Genomic DNA, 15,787 nt, shown 5'->3' with positions numbered 1-15,787 from the left:
AAAAATATATATATATAACAACAACAAAAACTGGAAATGTTGCTGGAGACCAAGGTTATTATAGTTTTGCATTTTTAAATTCGTTTTATTTTAATATCGTTTTCAAATTTGCAATAAAATTTAGCTTCGTTTTTATTAGTTTCATTAATAATTTTGTTATTTTTAGTTTAGTTTTTATTTTGTGAACACATTTCTATTTAGTTTTTATATAGTTTAGTTTCAGTTTTAGTTTTAGTAATTAAAGTTTATTAGATTTAACAGATCACTTCCAGAGCGCAGGCCAAAGAAACACTTAGGCTAATTTAACCTTAGTGATGCAAACGTCTAGCGACACCAAATTAAAGCATGCTGAGATTGATTGGATGGTAAAAGTATACAAATACACACCAAAATGAAGCAGTCATGCCTTTTTAAATCTACACAAGTTGCGCTTACATTATATGTAAAACGCACTAGACTGAATGATAAATGTGTGTTGTGATATTTAATTTGAAAATAAATGTAGCTAATTTCTTTATATTATAGCCTATGTCTTTCACCTTATTTAACTATAATCACTGTGTCTTGCTCACTTTCCCACGAACAAACCCGCATAAATAAGTGTAACTAATGAAATTCACACTTATTTATGTTTCCCCAGTAATGGCTGTAATCAAAGCAGCTCCGCTCATGAACGCTACTTTATCAGATACAAATGAAAATGCCATCGAAACTATTCTGAAGACAGTCAGGTCCCTTCAGAGATACATTCATATAAAACACCCGCGCCGTGTTATGATTTTGAAACGTGGCAGTGCTCATGTTTATTCAACGAAGTCAAACGGCACAAATAAATCAATGTATGGGAAACTGGTAGAGTATATCGAAATATCGGAAATGTGTTTAAAAATCATATCACCGTTATTGAAAAAAATTATATCGCGATACATATCGATATTGAATTATTGTCCAGCCCTACTTGACGGAGAGCGAAACTCTCAAGTGCTCAGTCAGCGTGTTTATCGAGTGAAAATCTGTGTTGAACGCCTCTCACACACATACTGGCGTGTATCTAAGAATTGATTAGCCAATGGCTAATGTTAAATATTATTTAGTCGCCCACAGTAAGCTTTAGTCGCATATACGAGTGATTTACTCGCAATGTAGAGGGTTGACATACAAAAATATCTGCATGAAACAGAAACAGCAGACGAGTTGCACGAGATGCAGATTCACTCTCTGCCAGCAGGTGGCGCTTAAAGCGTTTCCTTGGTTTCGGCTGTAAACAAAGCAGCGCTGCACTTATGAACTTTAATATGCTTTATGAGGCAAGATGAAAAGAAAAAATTACATCTAAACTTTTCTAAAGACAATAGGTTCCCCTCAGACATACATTCATATAAACTCCTACACCTAATTGAATCGCGATTTGTTTAGCATCTCAACCGATGTGAATCGTCACATATTTGAATCGATTTTCAACCGGCTCGCGGTTAATCGTTACATCCTCACAATATTGTGAAGAAAATTAGCTAAAGTTAACGCTGAAAGCAGGCTAATTCAACTCTAGCTCAATCTAGTCAATAAAGAAAAAATTATAATTGGTGTAGAAACAATTTTCACTCAGAAATTGCTAGTAAATTTCGCAATTAGTTACAAAGAAACTGCAAGTAACACGCTGAATCGAAATATTTTTGCTTGTACAACAATTTCAATAATCTTTGGTTTATTTACAACTTCGAAATATAACTTTTTACACTGTAGTCAACCATCACGATCCATCCAGAACACACAATATATATACACTCAACAAAACCAAACACTGGCGATGTTTACGTTTGCGCACTTCGTAGAGTATTCGTATAGTTTCTGGCTATATGTATTCTGATAATTGGACATGAGACCCCCTACAGGATGCGATTTCAGCGCTTCAGCAAGCACATAATCATTTATTTTCTGAGTTTTCACTAGTGTGTGCATGTGTGCGGGAGAGAGTGAAGTCCTTGGTGGGAGGAGAAAGCCTGCAGAGACTAAAACCAGAGCAAAACCATGGAGTCAAACCTAATTATTACAGTACACACACACACTTCTCTGGAGACCAGTGCTGACAGGAAGCCAGCATCCCAGCACATTCATCATTTAATATGTTCATGGAGCAATGGAATCATATTTTACATTACACACCAAATGTGGCCTGAAATTAAATAAAACCTGAAGCGCAGGATGTCTGTGTGTATTTTCTCGCGCGTGTCTGTTTGGTTACTGGGGTGGTGCTGTCTTGCATCACTCAACCATGCAGATATTTCTCACCATTTCATGATGCAATCACTATTTGTGATAGGAAAATATCAGGTGCCTAATGCCGTGATAAAGTGCCAAATACTTTTTTATTAAAACAAAGTTCCTTCTGATTTTTTAAGATATAGTTTTAGAGTGTCTTTTGAAATATTATTAGGTTGAGAACAATCTAAGTGTTATTTTGAATATATAATTAATATATTATTGTAACATTTTATATTAATAGAACATTACTAAATTATTTATAACTATTTTACTAAATAATTTAGTAATAAAGAATTATTTTTATAGTATAGTAGTTCATATTTTATAGAAACATATTGATAAAAATATACTGATATTTTAATAATAAGATTAGCACTGAAGTATTTCAATGTAAATAAGTATATGAAATACAAATAATTTAGTAATAATTACGATAAATTATGTATAATATTTTCATATGTTATATTCATATTTAAAATGTATATTGATATTATATTTGAATAATAAAATTGACACTAAATTGTTCCCATTTAGCATAATTTATATAAAATAACTACATTAAATAAGTATAATAATAAATTATTTACAATATTTTAATATTCTATATTAATATATTACTTTTGAACATGAAATTATGAAATGTAACAATACTTCAGTTATGATTTATTAAGTATTTAGTATTAATATACTGTCTATTAATATTTAATACTATAAATTATTAAATATATGCTGTAAATGATACATTATTAAATATAAATAATTATTATAAACTTACAATATTTTAATATTCTATATTAATATTTTATTAATTAATTTTACATTATATTTTAGAAAATATAATTTTATATATTATATTTTAGTTTTGTCAGTAAATTATTTGTAACAATTAACACACACACACACATATATATATATATACACACACACACACTTCAGTTATGATTTATTTTATATTTTGGATTATTATTTGTTTATTAATATTGAATAATATAAATTATTAAATAATATATTCAATTATTATAAATTATAAAACAAAATATTACTAAATTTATAATTATTTACAACAACAAAATAATAATATTTTAGTACAAATATGTAACTTTTATGTCTAAATTAGTATTTATGTATACAATAATAATTATGCAGTTGCAGATTATGTGTGAGTAAATTATCTGAACTAATAGCCACAATGACGCACAAAAAAATGATAAAATGATAAGATTAATCAAAACAGCAACAGGATCAAGAAGTGGCAACGGTAATGAATTGGCCATCTGCACTTCTAGATATATCAGCCATTTAGAAAGAGTCAAGCACAAGAGAGTCAAGCACAAATTTGGACATTTAAACTCTGCAGGGTGTATCAGGGCGTCCCTGATGAGAAACACAAAAATAAATTCAGTTTATCAGTCTAGCATTAATGAAACTCAAGTTGACACTTTAATCTCTCAGTCATTCGGATAGAACCAAACGCCCGATTGGCTAAATTCCAGAACAGCAACAGCCAATCAGATTCCTTGTCTCAGATATCAGACAGCCTGCATCTCAAATGCATGTATTGTGCAATGCCTCTGCATTCAGTCAAAGTCATTCTCAGATGCCAATACATCCCTTCTGGCTAGAAAACAGATGGAAGCGCAAAGGACAAGGACGAGATTTTTCGATTAAATGAAAATCATTCTGAAATCGACTAAGTTGAGCACTCTGACTTTCAGAGTTGGTTTGCTGTGACTTTATCTATGAAACACTTCATAAAATGAGGCTTCAACACATGCTTGTTCTGGTCAGCCATTCATTCAACAGCAAAAGCTTTCATTAACTAAATGAACTATTATCAAAGCACAAAATAACATTCGGCCTACATTTTTTCTCCTTACAAAAGTGTGAAAGAACTAATATATTTGATTACAACAGTCTTCTAAATTAGGTTTAAGGGCAAATCTCTCAAAACCTATCCAGAAATTCATATTGACTTTTTTTTTTTAATAATAAAAAAACATATTTAATATAATTAAAATAAATTATTTGTGTATTAACATATACAATAATTACAATAAATAAATATAAACATTTAAGCTATAAATATTTAGAATATGATATTTGTTATTTATTTACATATTTTACATTAATATTTAATAATGCAAATATTACACAATTATTTTTAATACTAATAATAATATATTTTCATTTTTAATATACTTATTTTATTTATTAGATAATAATGTGTGTGGATATAATTAACATGTAAAATCATTATAATAAATATTAATTATATAGATTATATTTATATTAATATATGTGTATATGTTATATTAATATTCAATAATACAATATTACTTAATTACAACTATTTACCAAACAAAGCAATTAAATAAAATCATTTAACATTTTTTTTATTTTATATATTATATAACTGTGATAAAGATGCTGATTATTTGTGATATTAAATTAGAGTAACTAATAGTCACAAAAACACAATAAGAAATGCATAAATTCTAAGATTCAAAAGCACACAAGTGGGAAGTACATAACGGAAAAAAATTTTTTTAAACAGGATTAAGTGCAAATTTCTCAAAACTTGTCCAGAACATCTCAACTGACCGAACACAAAACTACAAGAAATCATATTTTGCACAAAAAAAACAAAGATTTGGGAAGGGTCATGCATTGGCCTGGACGACGGCTCTATTTACAGCAACAGGAAGTGGCCAAACTATGAGAGGAAGTGCTCTGGAGAGACTGAGAGAGCAAAGGAGAAACAGTGAGAGAGGAAAAGAGAAAAAGAAAGAGAGGAAATGCTTTGCTGATGAGTAGCTCGCGTCCCTCCCGTCTCCTCCTCCTGCTGTTCGGTGGATCTCAAGCCCTCCAGCTGGAAATCGGCTGCCACAGACTGGAATTTAATATCATTCCTCAGCTGATAGAACATAAACAGCACAAGATTCTCACTCATAACCCTGAGCTTCCTCTGGGCCAAATACAGGAAGCAGAAACGTTAAAGAACGCAGACAAACTACAGATGGCAAGCTGTCAGTCAGTCAGCTGAATCAGTGATTGAGGTGAATTTATGGTGAAGATGCTCTTATTCTACATGTAACAAACACATAACAATAGCAAATCACTAAAACAATTTCATCCTAAACAATTTAAATGTATATCACTTTTAATATAATAATTTTTTTTTATAATATATATTAGTATTTAATATATAACTTTTTACCTAAGAAAATGAGATTTTATTTTCTTGTTTATCTTTGCACTATTTTAATGGCAGTTGTGCATGTTTTCCACAAATGCTAAAAAAAAATAAAAAAAATAAAAAAAATCACATTAAATTCTGTTATTATATAATATATTTTATACATTAAATATATTTATATATTATATAAATTATATGAATATAAATATATACATATATGTACACACACCTCATTATTGTCATTATAAATTAAAGGCAATACATATTTTCACAATTTAAAATCACAATCAACTTGAATAACCAATATTCAAAAATGTCATGAAAGGTTCACAGTCCCCTGGTTGAAGGCCTAAGGACTGAAATAATATCTATAAAATATCTGTAATTTTTTACCTCATTATTGTACATTTTTTGATAATCGGCACAAATTATACATATACAACACAATACATATTTCACAATTTAACCAGAAATTTTCGTGAAAAAAAATAAAATTAAAATCACAAACACCTGGTTGAAAACCTAAGATTTTAAATATTTTACCCAAAATTATGATGAGAATTTATTTGTCTTGAAAATAATGTAAATTAAATAAAATTAAATAAATAAATAATAATAAAAAAAGCTGTTCACGACTCATGCTTCAACTTGAACTAAAATGAACCAAGATGGCTAGTTTATATATAAACACATGTGCGGCTGATGAATCATCAGGAATCAGAGGGTTAGACAACAGGCTTAAATTCGAGCCCCAGACTGTTGAGCGTCTCATGTTTGAGTCCTGAAAACAAACCGCCCAGGTCTTGGTCCTGATCCCAGCTAAAGACACCCACTGATACAATCAACAATACACTCCCTCATCCCGACGCACAGAAAAAGCAAAAGAGAGTATATAATTCTAGGTTCTTCGGAGTAATACCAACCCTTAGCTAAACTGAAACTAGCGGCTTTCTTTAAATATAGTATCATAACGCAAACCGTCTATAACAGTCATTCATTTTGGAAGAGCTATGGGAATGGAAAGGCCACTTGGATGCGAGCTGAACTAGATCAGGCCTGCTTGCCTCAGGATAAACTCTGTAAAAGCCACAATTTACTTACAATGTAATCTATCCTGATGGCCAAGTCTGAAACATTAAATCCTCGTAAAACGATCTGCCATTTTATGCCCCCCTGGCTTCCCCCCACCCCCCACAGTCGGCTGCCATCTGACTGGAGGGGGATTTTAACATTGCTGTTCTAAGCTGGACTAACATGGCTTTATGTACAGTGGACAAGACACAGATAATAGAAAGAGTGATTTTTTTGCAGATGGGCACTTCTGTGAAGAAAGTGTTTGGGCTTTGATTCAAGTTTGTACGGACAATATGCTGTCGTTTATTCTATTCACTTTGGTAGTTTTACCATTTAGACAATGTGTCACAAGACAGCATTTGAGACATGTTGTATTTTTAGTTATTTTATTGTGGTTTTACAGTTTGTGTATATATTTTTCCATTACTTTTAACATTTTTAGTGGCGATTCTTAAATTAGCATGCATTAAAGGTTGTCATTTAATTTATCGCTTTTTCTTCGTCCATTTCAGATGGACGATTTTGGACAAAGCACATTGTTTTCTCATTCTGAACAACACGAGACACAATGTGTGGCATCATTTATTTTAGTTATGTTATATATTTTTAGTTTTAGTATTTGCGTGCTGTGCTAAAGGTTATCATAAAATGTATTGCTTTTTAAAAAATGGAGACTACAGCCGTAAACATTTCAGACTGCTGATTTTGGACAATGTGTCTTGCATTTATTATTGTTGATTTTTTTTGTGGCTTTACAAATTTTGATATATTTTTTTACTTCCAATTTTGATATTTTAAGTTGCAATTAAATTAGCGAAAGATTGCGTTAAAGGTTGACGTTAAATGTATTGCTTTTAGAACGTACACTGTAGTCGTACACATTCAAGTTGGACAATGCGTCTTGCGGTTTTTTTTTTTTCCCTGAACAACAAAACAGAATCAAAGAAATGTCATTTATTTTATAATATATCTATGTATACTGTAGCCGTATACATTTCAGACGGACAACGTTTGGATTTTGGAGTTTTGTTTTGTTTTTACAAAATTAAACATAGAATTTTAGATTTTTTTGTGTTTTACACTTTTTCTTTACTTTTTATGGTTAAATTAGCATGCTGCACTAAAAATTGAGCTAAGGATGCTTCTTTAAAACTATCACTTTTGAAGAAGGGACACTACAGCTTTACACACTTTAGACGGATAATTTTGGATGCTGTGTGGCGCGTCTTACTTTTTCATTTTTTTGTTAACGATGTGTCAAGGTAAAAACAGCACAACTCATTTTTTGAAAGCAAGAACTCTTCTCATGCAAACGCTCTCTAAGTAATATGTCTAGTTGGGATATATTACTCTGAAAAATGCAAATATACCCAGCTTCCTCAAGACCGATTCGTATCCATTGGTCAATTACATACGTATATTACATACGTTACATACATATATTTACATTACGTTTACAATGTTTCTAAACATAACTAGATAAACCTCTTGTTATGAGATACCAACATTACTTATGTGGGTGGAGTTTGCAAATAAACAATGTTTTGTGAATAGTTACATCCCGTTCCATTCTGTTATCCGGTGTATCATACAAAAGCTATTGGTTTTACTGACTTGAGGACTTACATTGTTATAAATTAGCACATACAAGGTTAGTAAGTTATTACAATCAGACTAGTGTCATGTTAACTGTTGAAGTCTCAAGGCTATTCTTGACGTATTGTAGCAACACTTTAACTCCATTGTAAGAATGTCACTGTACAAGTATCTTCTGTTTGTTTTCACAAACCAAATAGCAAGTCCAAATCAAATAAAACCATTTATTCTTTGGTTATCGACAGCAGATTGTCAACATAGTTAACAGATCTGGAACTGTTGTGACTTAACTTTTCACGATTTTGAGATGTTTCCTGACTCAACAAATATAGTTTCACTGCAAACAAGCGTATGAAAAGAAGAAACACACAAACGCACACGCACACACAACCATACCAATCTAAAGTAGCAGCAGCCATTTGTTCAGCGAGTCATGAATATTTAATACACCCCGTAACATGAAAATAAATTGTTAATATAACACGGGGAGCTGAGGTCTTGTAGAAAAACGAGGCTGAGTTATGCCACAGGTCAGTCCTGTTCCATTCAAAGTCTGAAAGGAATGTGGGAAGAGGAGGGAGGAAAAGGAGAGGGGATAAATGGCCGGGAATGGGAGCCGAGAGGGAGGGGGAATGTATAGGATGTCCTCACCATTAGAAATGACCACCGGGGTGGTCGTGACTATCAAACATTGATAACCACGGTAACAAATAACCAACTATCAAGCCAGAACAAGTTGTTCCTAATGAAACTGTACTATGGTAACCATAGTTACAATAGATTAGTAACTCAAATTAGCTATTGTAAGCAAATTTACCACTTAAAAAAAAAAATGAGTAGAAACAGCTAGCAAATTTTTACAAAGAAACCACAAGTAACACACTGAATTTAATGTACAGTTTTGAAGTAGGAATACTGAAATAGTATGACTATCAAACATTGATAACCACGGTAACAAATAACCAACTATCAAGCCAGAACAAGTTGTTCCTAATGAAACTGTACTATGTTAACCATAGTTACAATAGATTAGTAACTCAAATTAGCTATTGTAAGCAAATTTACCACTTAAAAAAAATGAGTAGAAACAGCTAGCAAATTTTTACAAAGAAACCACAAGTAACACACTGAATTTAATGTACAGTTTTGAAGTAGGAATACTGAAATAGTACTTTCTTGTAAAAAATGTACTACTACAATCTTTGTTTTAATCACATATTTGAGAAATCATTTTTACAGTGCATATTCATATTTGTTCAGTAGTAGCAACTGCAGTTATTATGGTATCTTGGCATAAACATGTATACTTCTAATGGTTTTTGGCAACTTAAAATACACATGTCTGAAGAAATCAACGTACATTTTCATAAATAGGCTACATCTATTTTGCGTAGTGTTTGTAAGGGAAATTCTGGGAACGTCCGATTCAGTTTTATGCATAACGAGTATATTCAATCAATAAATTAAGATTTTTTTTAGCTCTAAAAAACATTTATACTATTGTTTACGTAGGCTGTGTATAATTCAGGTCGCTTTAATAATCTGCCCATTAAAGTTCATGCATTTAAAATTGGAATACACCTGATATATGTTCAACTTCAGGTTTGTAAAAGCAGCTGAAATGTTCCAAGAAACGTTTGTTCACCAAAACACTGAGCGCTGAGACAATAACCCAAACATTTCGGAGGTTTCAAAATATAATCCGAATCCATTCAAATGCAGCCAAGAGGATTAACAGGCACAAAAGCGCAACGATGGCATAAACTCACCTCTGCATTCCTGTTATGTTTATCCAAAGCAGCCAGCAGCGCGCAGTTGTAGTGTAGAGTTGGTCACTTCACTTTGTGCTCCTTTGTGGCTCTTGGGCAAACGAGTCTCGCATCGCATCTGGGCGGGGCCGGAGCGCCGGTGATGTCACGGAGAGGGGCGGGGTTTCGGAGACGGCTGGGCGGAGACTGGAATCCGTGGTTCGCCATCTGTCAACACTTTTCCCCTGGCGTCTAGAGTTTGCCTGATCAATTATTAATTTCACTGAGTGATGATGCGTATGATATTCATTCTGTCCCCTACTTCATCACTTACTTCTACTCCTAAGAACAGACTGAAAATATGATAGGCTTACATCATTTCTAATATAATGTAATATTAAATATAAAACATATTAATGACTCATTTTAGTGGGTTTGGATTTTTTTTTATTGATTTAAAAGTAAGAAATGGAATGAACAAATCTAATCTGTTCAATGATTTATGTTTCAATTTCAAAAGTAAGAAAAAAAGGCTTTAAAACATTTAAAATATGAAATAAATAAAGGCTGAAATCTTTGAAAAAGGTTTAGTTTGGCATGTTTTCTAACAAAGAATCAGACGAGGCGAAGCAGGTTAAAGCATTATAAATATTTCTCTTTTTTCTTCCAAATTAAAGTAAGTGTCGTAAGTGGTCAAAGGTTTGCCTGTTAGCATTGCACATTTCTCCTAGTCATGTGCCAACCAAGCAAGTGCCAATAAAGAAATTGAAATGCTAACAGATAGGCCTAGCTCTTTTCAGGTGGTATAGACTGTATCCAAAATTACATACTTCTCCTATATAGTAGGCAAAAACAGTATGTGAAGAGACAACAAACATATCCGATTTTACAACATTCATAAAAATTAGGCAAAATGTACTCAGATGACTGACAAAATAATTAAGTACACATCTGATGGACAATTTACTATCCCATGAGACCACAGAAGAGGATTTGCAAAGCAGTGAAGTGCCGCAAATGACGCTGGTACAGTACACTGTAAAAAATGACCGTGAATTTAATGGTAAAAGACTGTAAAAATGCTACAGTAAAAACCTGTTAAATGGTTAACGGTAAATTCCCCTACTATATACGGTGAAAAAATGTATTGGACATTACATGTATATTGGACATAAATTTTACGGTAGTAAAAATACCGTATAATTTACAGTGAATAACCTTAAATTGACATTCCCAGAATTCCCTGCGTTACATTTCAAATTTGATGTTTTTTTGTTGAAATAACTATGTTTCTTCTTAGTTTTTTCTTATCAGTTTTGTATATTAGGGTTGTGTGTTACACCTAATGTCGTTAAATGAATGTTTATTGCATTATTTAAGTTTCATGTGTGTTACCATGATGGTGTTTAGTGTTTGTGTGAATGACACTGTGCACCTTCTATATATGTTATTATTTAAAAGCTGCTTGTGATGGGCTTTGGTCCATCATGTGACTTTCTCATCACCACCTGCATTTGGTGGTTATCAGTGTATTACAAAGGTACAAAACATATTTCAGTTCTTCAATAGGATGGTATATTAACATTATATCAGTTAATGAAATTACGGTATTTAACTGTAAATTTAAGTTAAAACTGTAAAACCTAAAACGTAGCAACCGTATTTTTTACGGTAAAAGTCCGGCAACCACAGCTGCCAGATTTTTACCGTACATTTTACAGAATTTTTTTTACAGTGTAGGTCACGTCATGACCATGTCACGGTTTAAATAAAATACGTTCTGATATTCATTCATGTTTATTTTTGTGCTTTAAGTTAATATGGATAGATGGATGATTTTCATGCTGCTTGAACTGAGGCAATACAGTGATCTGTCATGACACTTTAAAGAGCCACAAAACAGTATTTATTGTTTGAATTAACCCCCCACACACACAAAATTTGAAAGTGGAGACCTCATCTCATACCAGAAGTAACCTGCTCTGTTTTGTCTGTCGGCATGTCGTCAGTTTCCTCTTTGCTCCACGATGTATTTTTTACTGTGTGAGAAAATGATGCGTTGCGTGAGAGCGGCATGGCTTGTCGGACATAGCAAAAGTAACTAAGGAGAGCAGGTTTTTTGCGAAGAATCAATTACTTATTCAAAAGAAGCAACTACTCAGAGAGTATGCGATTTCATGCAGCCATAGAGTTTATTGGGTATAATCAACGTGAAGGCAGCCATTTTGTTGTCATGTGACTATGAACAGGAAGTGATCTCACAAAGTGCTAGCATCCTAATATGCATAGTAGGCGATAACACTAGCTATGTAATGCTGTATTCATGCCATATCGTAATTATTGTAATTTCGAAATGACAACACGTGAAGTTCTACTTGGAGCTGTTCACAACCTTTTGGACTCGGACCTGGAACTATCGCATAACCAATGCCTAAGCATAGTGCGTAATGAATCTGAGGTGGTCAGGTGGTATAAGTCGTAGCTCTCAGAAAATTCCCAGTTCACAAGTTGTAATTACGAGTTCTAAGAGGACGTGAATGCTTTTTACAAGTTGGTAATTATGGTAATTACGATATGGCGTGAACACACCTTAAGTTCAAAGTTAAATAAAACTGTAGGCAAAAAGTACCCAGATGACCAATTTATAAAAGCACTTGAATGTGCGAGGCATCCAGTGTCAGTTTGATATGCTGATTTATATGGCAAACTGGTAGTTACTATCACATTAATTTTGGCATAGTCATAAACACACTGGCTTGTAGCAGAAATAGTTTTACCGTTTACGGCACTTTGTTTTTCTTCTAGTTTACCTATAGTGGCTAATCTGAAGTCTCGCACATTTAAAGAAAATAACTTCCGCATTGAAAAATAAGGTGGATAGGCCAACAAAATCAAGCTGTTATACAGTTTAGTCCCTCCTGGTAGAGGTTTATAAAATCTGACAGAAAAAGCATATTTCTGAGTTTAGTTATAAACCATGAACTACCAATTTAAAGTATCTACCGATTAATATTTATGTGTGTGTGCGAGTTAAAAAAGGAAGGGAAAAAAAGCAACAGAGAAAAGGCCAGCTTGGAGTTTGAAGTTCCAGAAAGCTACAAAACCTTTATATGTATCCACAAAAATGCGTGGGGGTCTGTGGGGTGACGCTCAAGGGGCCGGTGGAATAATTTGATAGCAGTCTCGGGGAGGGAGCGAGAGCCGCTGCTATCTTTGAGACGGCAACAAAGAGACTCCTCTTCACCGCAAGCATCATGCCCTGCGTTCTCCGGGGGTGGTGAGGGCTTGTTGTCTGTTTTGTGAGAGAGGGAGAAAAAAATGCATTGAAAGGCAAATCGGAGCGAAAAAGAGATGAAAAACATATGAAAAGCTGCATGATATATGCTTTCACACAGTGCATGGACCAAAAAACCCACCTTTGTCTGGCATAGAAGCGGCAAATAAACGAAATAAAATCATTAGACATTGATGTTCTTTGTTCAGACGAGTTTAGTTGCGCGTTGATTTGACAGACACCCGTCGTTACGCATGAAGAGATACTACACAGTTCATTAGTCTCCTGAGATCGTGTCAAAGTTTGAGGAAAGGAGTTCGCCCTCAGACTCAGAGAGCTGCGTTTGAAAGGTAATAAAACCAAAAACAGACGTGCAAAAATACACTATCATTCAGGTTTAAAGGCTGTGCTGAATTAGCATACAGCCATGCAAGCAGAAAGCTAATTATTTGGGAAGTTCTCCTGTGCGCGTCCTTTTGTTGACATATGTACAGGCTCCGTTCTTACTCTGTATTTTAGCCCGAGGTGCACACGGATGAAATGAAAAATATGGCATGCCAAATATGTTTGTATAATACCTTCCACATAAGCTTTATGTCAACTCCATAATGCAGACGCAGAATAAATGTAGCTATAACAGTATAAACAGTTGCGTCTTAGGGAAGTACTCGCACGTAATGACCAAAACTGGTCATTTACGTGCAAGTACCTCAAGTTCCTTAATGATTTAATAGAGCATCTTTTAGAGGATTTTTACCATATTACATGTCTAAAACCACATGGTTAATGTCCAAAAAAACAAACAAAAAAACAACAAAAAGGTCAGTACTTAACTTGCAAAACGCACAAGACAAAAGTAAAAATGGTCATTTACTCACCCTCATGTCATTCCAAACCTTTATGACTTTCTTAGCCTAATGGCCCCCAGCGGGCTGCCAGTGCAGGGCCCCTGAGAATTTGCTCATTGGCAAAACGTTTGCCCCTTAGCGCTGGCCCTGCATGGGCAGCCCTCTCTTAGCCCCCAGGAATCCCTTACTAGGTCCACACTATTAATCTACAACAATAAATCTGTTTTACTATAAATACTTTCCAGTTACTATAACTTAAGTCTTTGGGGAAAACAGTTATTATACATCTGAAATGGATGCTAATGTCTGTATTGTCAAAAATGTACAGTAGCCAAAGGCGTTTCAAATCAATGGATTTATTAAATACAAAATAGAAAACATTAAATTCAGGTTAATACAGCTACGTATAGCCAAAAATGTAAATACACAAAAGTAAAAAAAACAAAAGAAAGCAAACAAAGCAATGTAAAATTGTAGGATTTCGTCATGTGAAAGTTGACGTGTGCTTATCTGTAGTGCACCAATGTCCAAACACTGTTCATAGCTGAAGTTGGCTGATAGTAAATAAATAATCCAAACTCGTGTAATGAAAATGCGCCACAGCTCTCAAACACCAGACTCTTTCTAACCAGGAACAGTCAAAAATAGTCCAGACTATGGTCCCACGTCAAAAAGAACTTTAAATCCATATTCAAACTGGACCATGATGTGGTGACCTCACCAATAAAGAGTGCTTCTAAAATACATACAAATACACTGTCTTAAACCCTTAGTATCAATCTACACACAGGTCATACATACATGATGTAACATATCTGCAAAAAAATCAACTCCTTACTTTAAACTGGGCTTGAAATGACACATTTCCCAACCAGGACACAGCACAATGTGTTCAGCATGTGAGCTATGCTGGCTACTGCTGCTTGCTGTTGCTAACTCCCTCTACACACATGGCTTTACTTAAGGAAACCTAAAACACCCTAGCACCCCTAGTGGTAAGGAAGAAAACTGCCCACACAATTCTTATTAACAGGTTCATGTCTGTTATACCTCAAATATGACTCGTGAGACCCACTTTCCTGCAGAGTTTAGCTCCAACTTTTATCAAACTCACCCACCTGTGATTTTCTAATGATCCTGAAGACATGCTCAGGTGTGTTTGATTGAGGTTAGAACTAAACTCTGCAGGAAAGTGGATCTTGTGAGCCAGATTTGAGGATCTCTGGCCTATATGAAACAACAGGTTCTGAAAAGGTCTCTTTTGGTTTGAGTCATTCCAGTTCAACTGAGTGGCTAAAGAATGGCCAGTCAATGTTGTTTGTATTCTCCTAGTTGCATTACAGGGCTGCCTACACAAAACCTGCATGGGCCCAAAGGATACAAAAGTTGCTCTGGGCCCGAATGGGCTTGCCCACACTGGACCATCACTGGATTAATGTGGCCAGTCCCATAGTGTGGGCTGCTCACAGAGAGCCCATGGTGAGCCCAAAGCTGTGGGACTCACCTGGGCAAGCCCGCACTGGGCCTGTTTAGGTTTGGTGTGGGCTTGCCCTAGGCCACTGTGCCCGCAAAAAAGCCAGCATGGGCCCCGCAGGACCATGTTTGCAGAGGAGCTGTATTGTTAGTAATGAACAATGCACAAATTTTATAATTTTACATGGGACAACTAATACAAGCGCTTAAACAAAAATGCTAGCAGCACATTTCTGAATTCAGTTGTAACCAAATTAATGTAAACACAATTTGTTTTTTTCAAACTGAGGGTGACGTTTAAATGGTTTTCTTTGGA

At 34.1% G+C, this 15,787-nt stretch overlaps 1 protein-coding gene across 2 annotated transcripts in view; it reads right to left on the bottom strand.

Annotated features, from left to right (window-relative positions):
• Positions 1 to 9,996, bottom strand: part of LOC107571706 (SH3 domain-binding protein 4-A) — a 33,650-nt gene extending 23,654 nt beyond the window's left edge. For both annotated transcript variants that reach the window (XM_016258035.1, XM_016258036.1), the window contains exon 1: positions 9,898 to 9,996. The gene's annotated coding sequence lies outside the window, so the exon portion shown is untranslated. The remainder of the gene's footprint in view (positions 1 to 9,897) is intronic.
• Between the last annotated feature and the right edge of the window lie 5,791 nt (positions 9,997 to 15,787).

The sequence above is a fragment of the Sinocyclocheilus grahami genome, unplaced genomic scaffold (assembly GCF_001515645.1).
Source record: "Sinocyclocheilus grahami isolate Dianchi unplaced genomic scaffold, SAMN03320097.WGS_v1.1 scaffold1637.1, whole genome shotgun sequence".
Classification (NCBI taxonomy): domain Eukaryota; kingdom Metazoa; phylum Chordata; class Actinopteri; order Cypriniformes; family Cyprinidae; genus Sinocyclocheilus; species Sinocyclocheilus grahami.
Note: the sequence above shows the minus strand (reverse complement) of the source record. Positions and strands in the feature narration are given on the sequence as shown.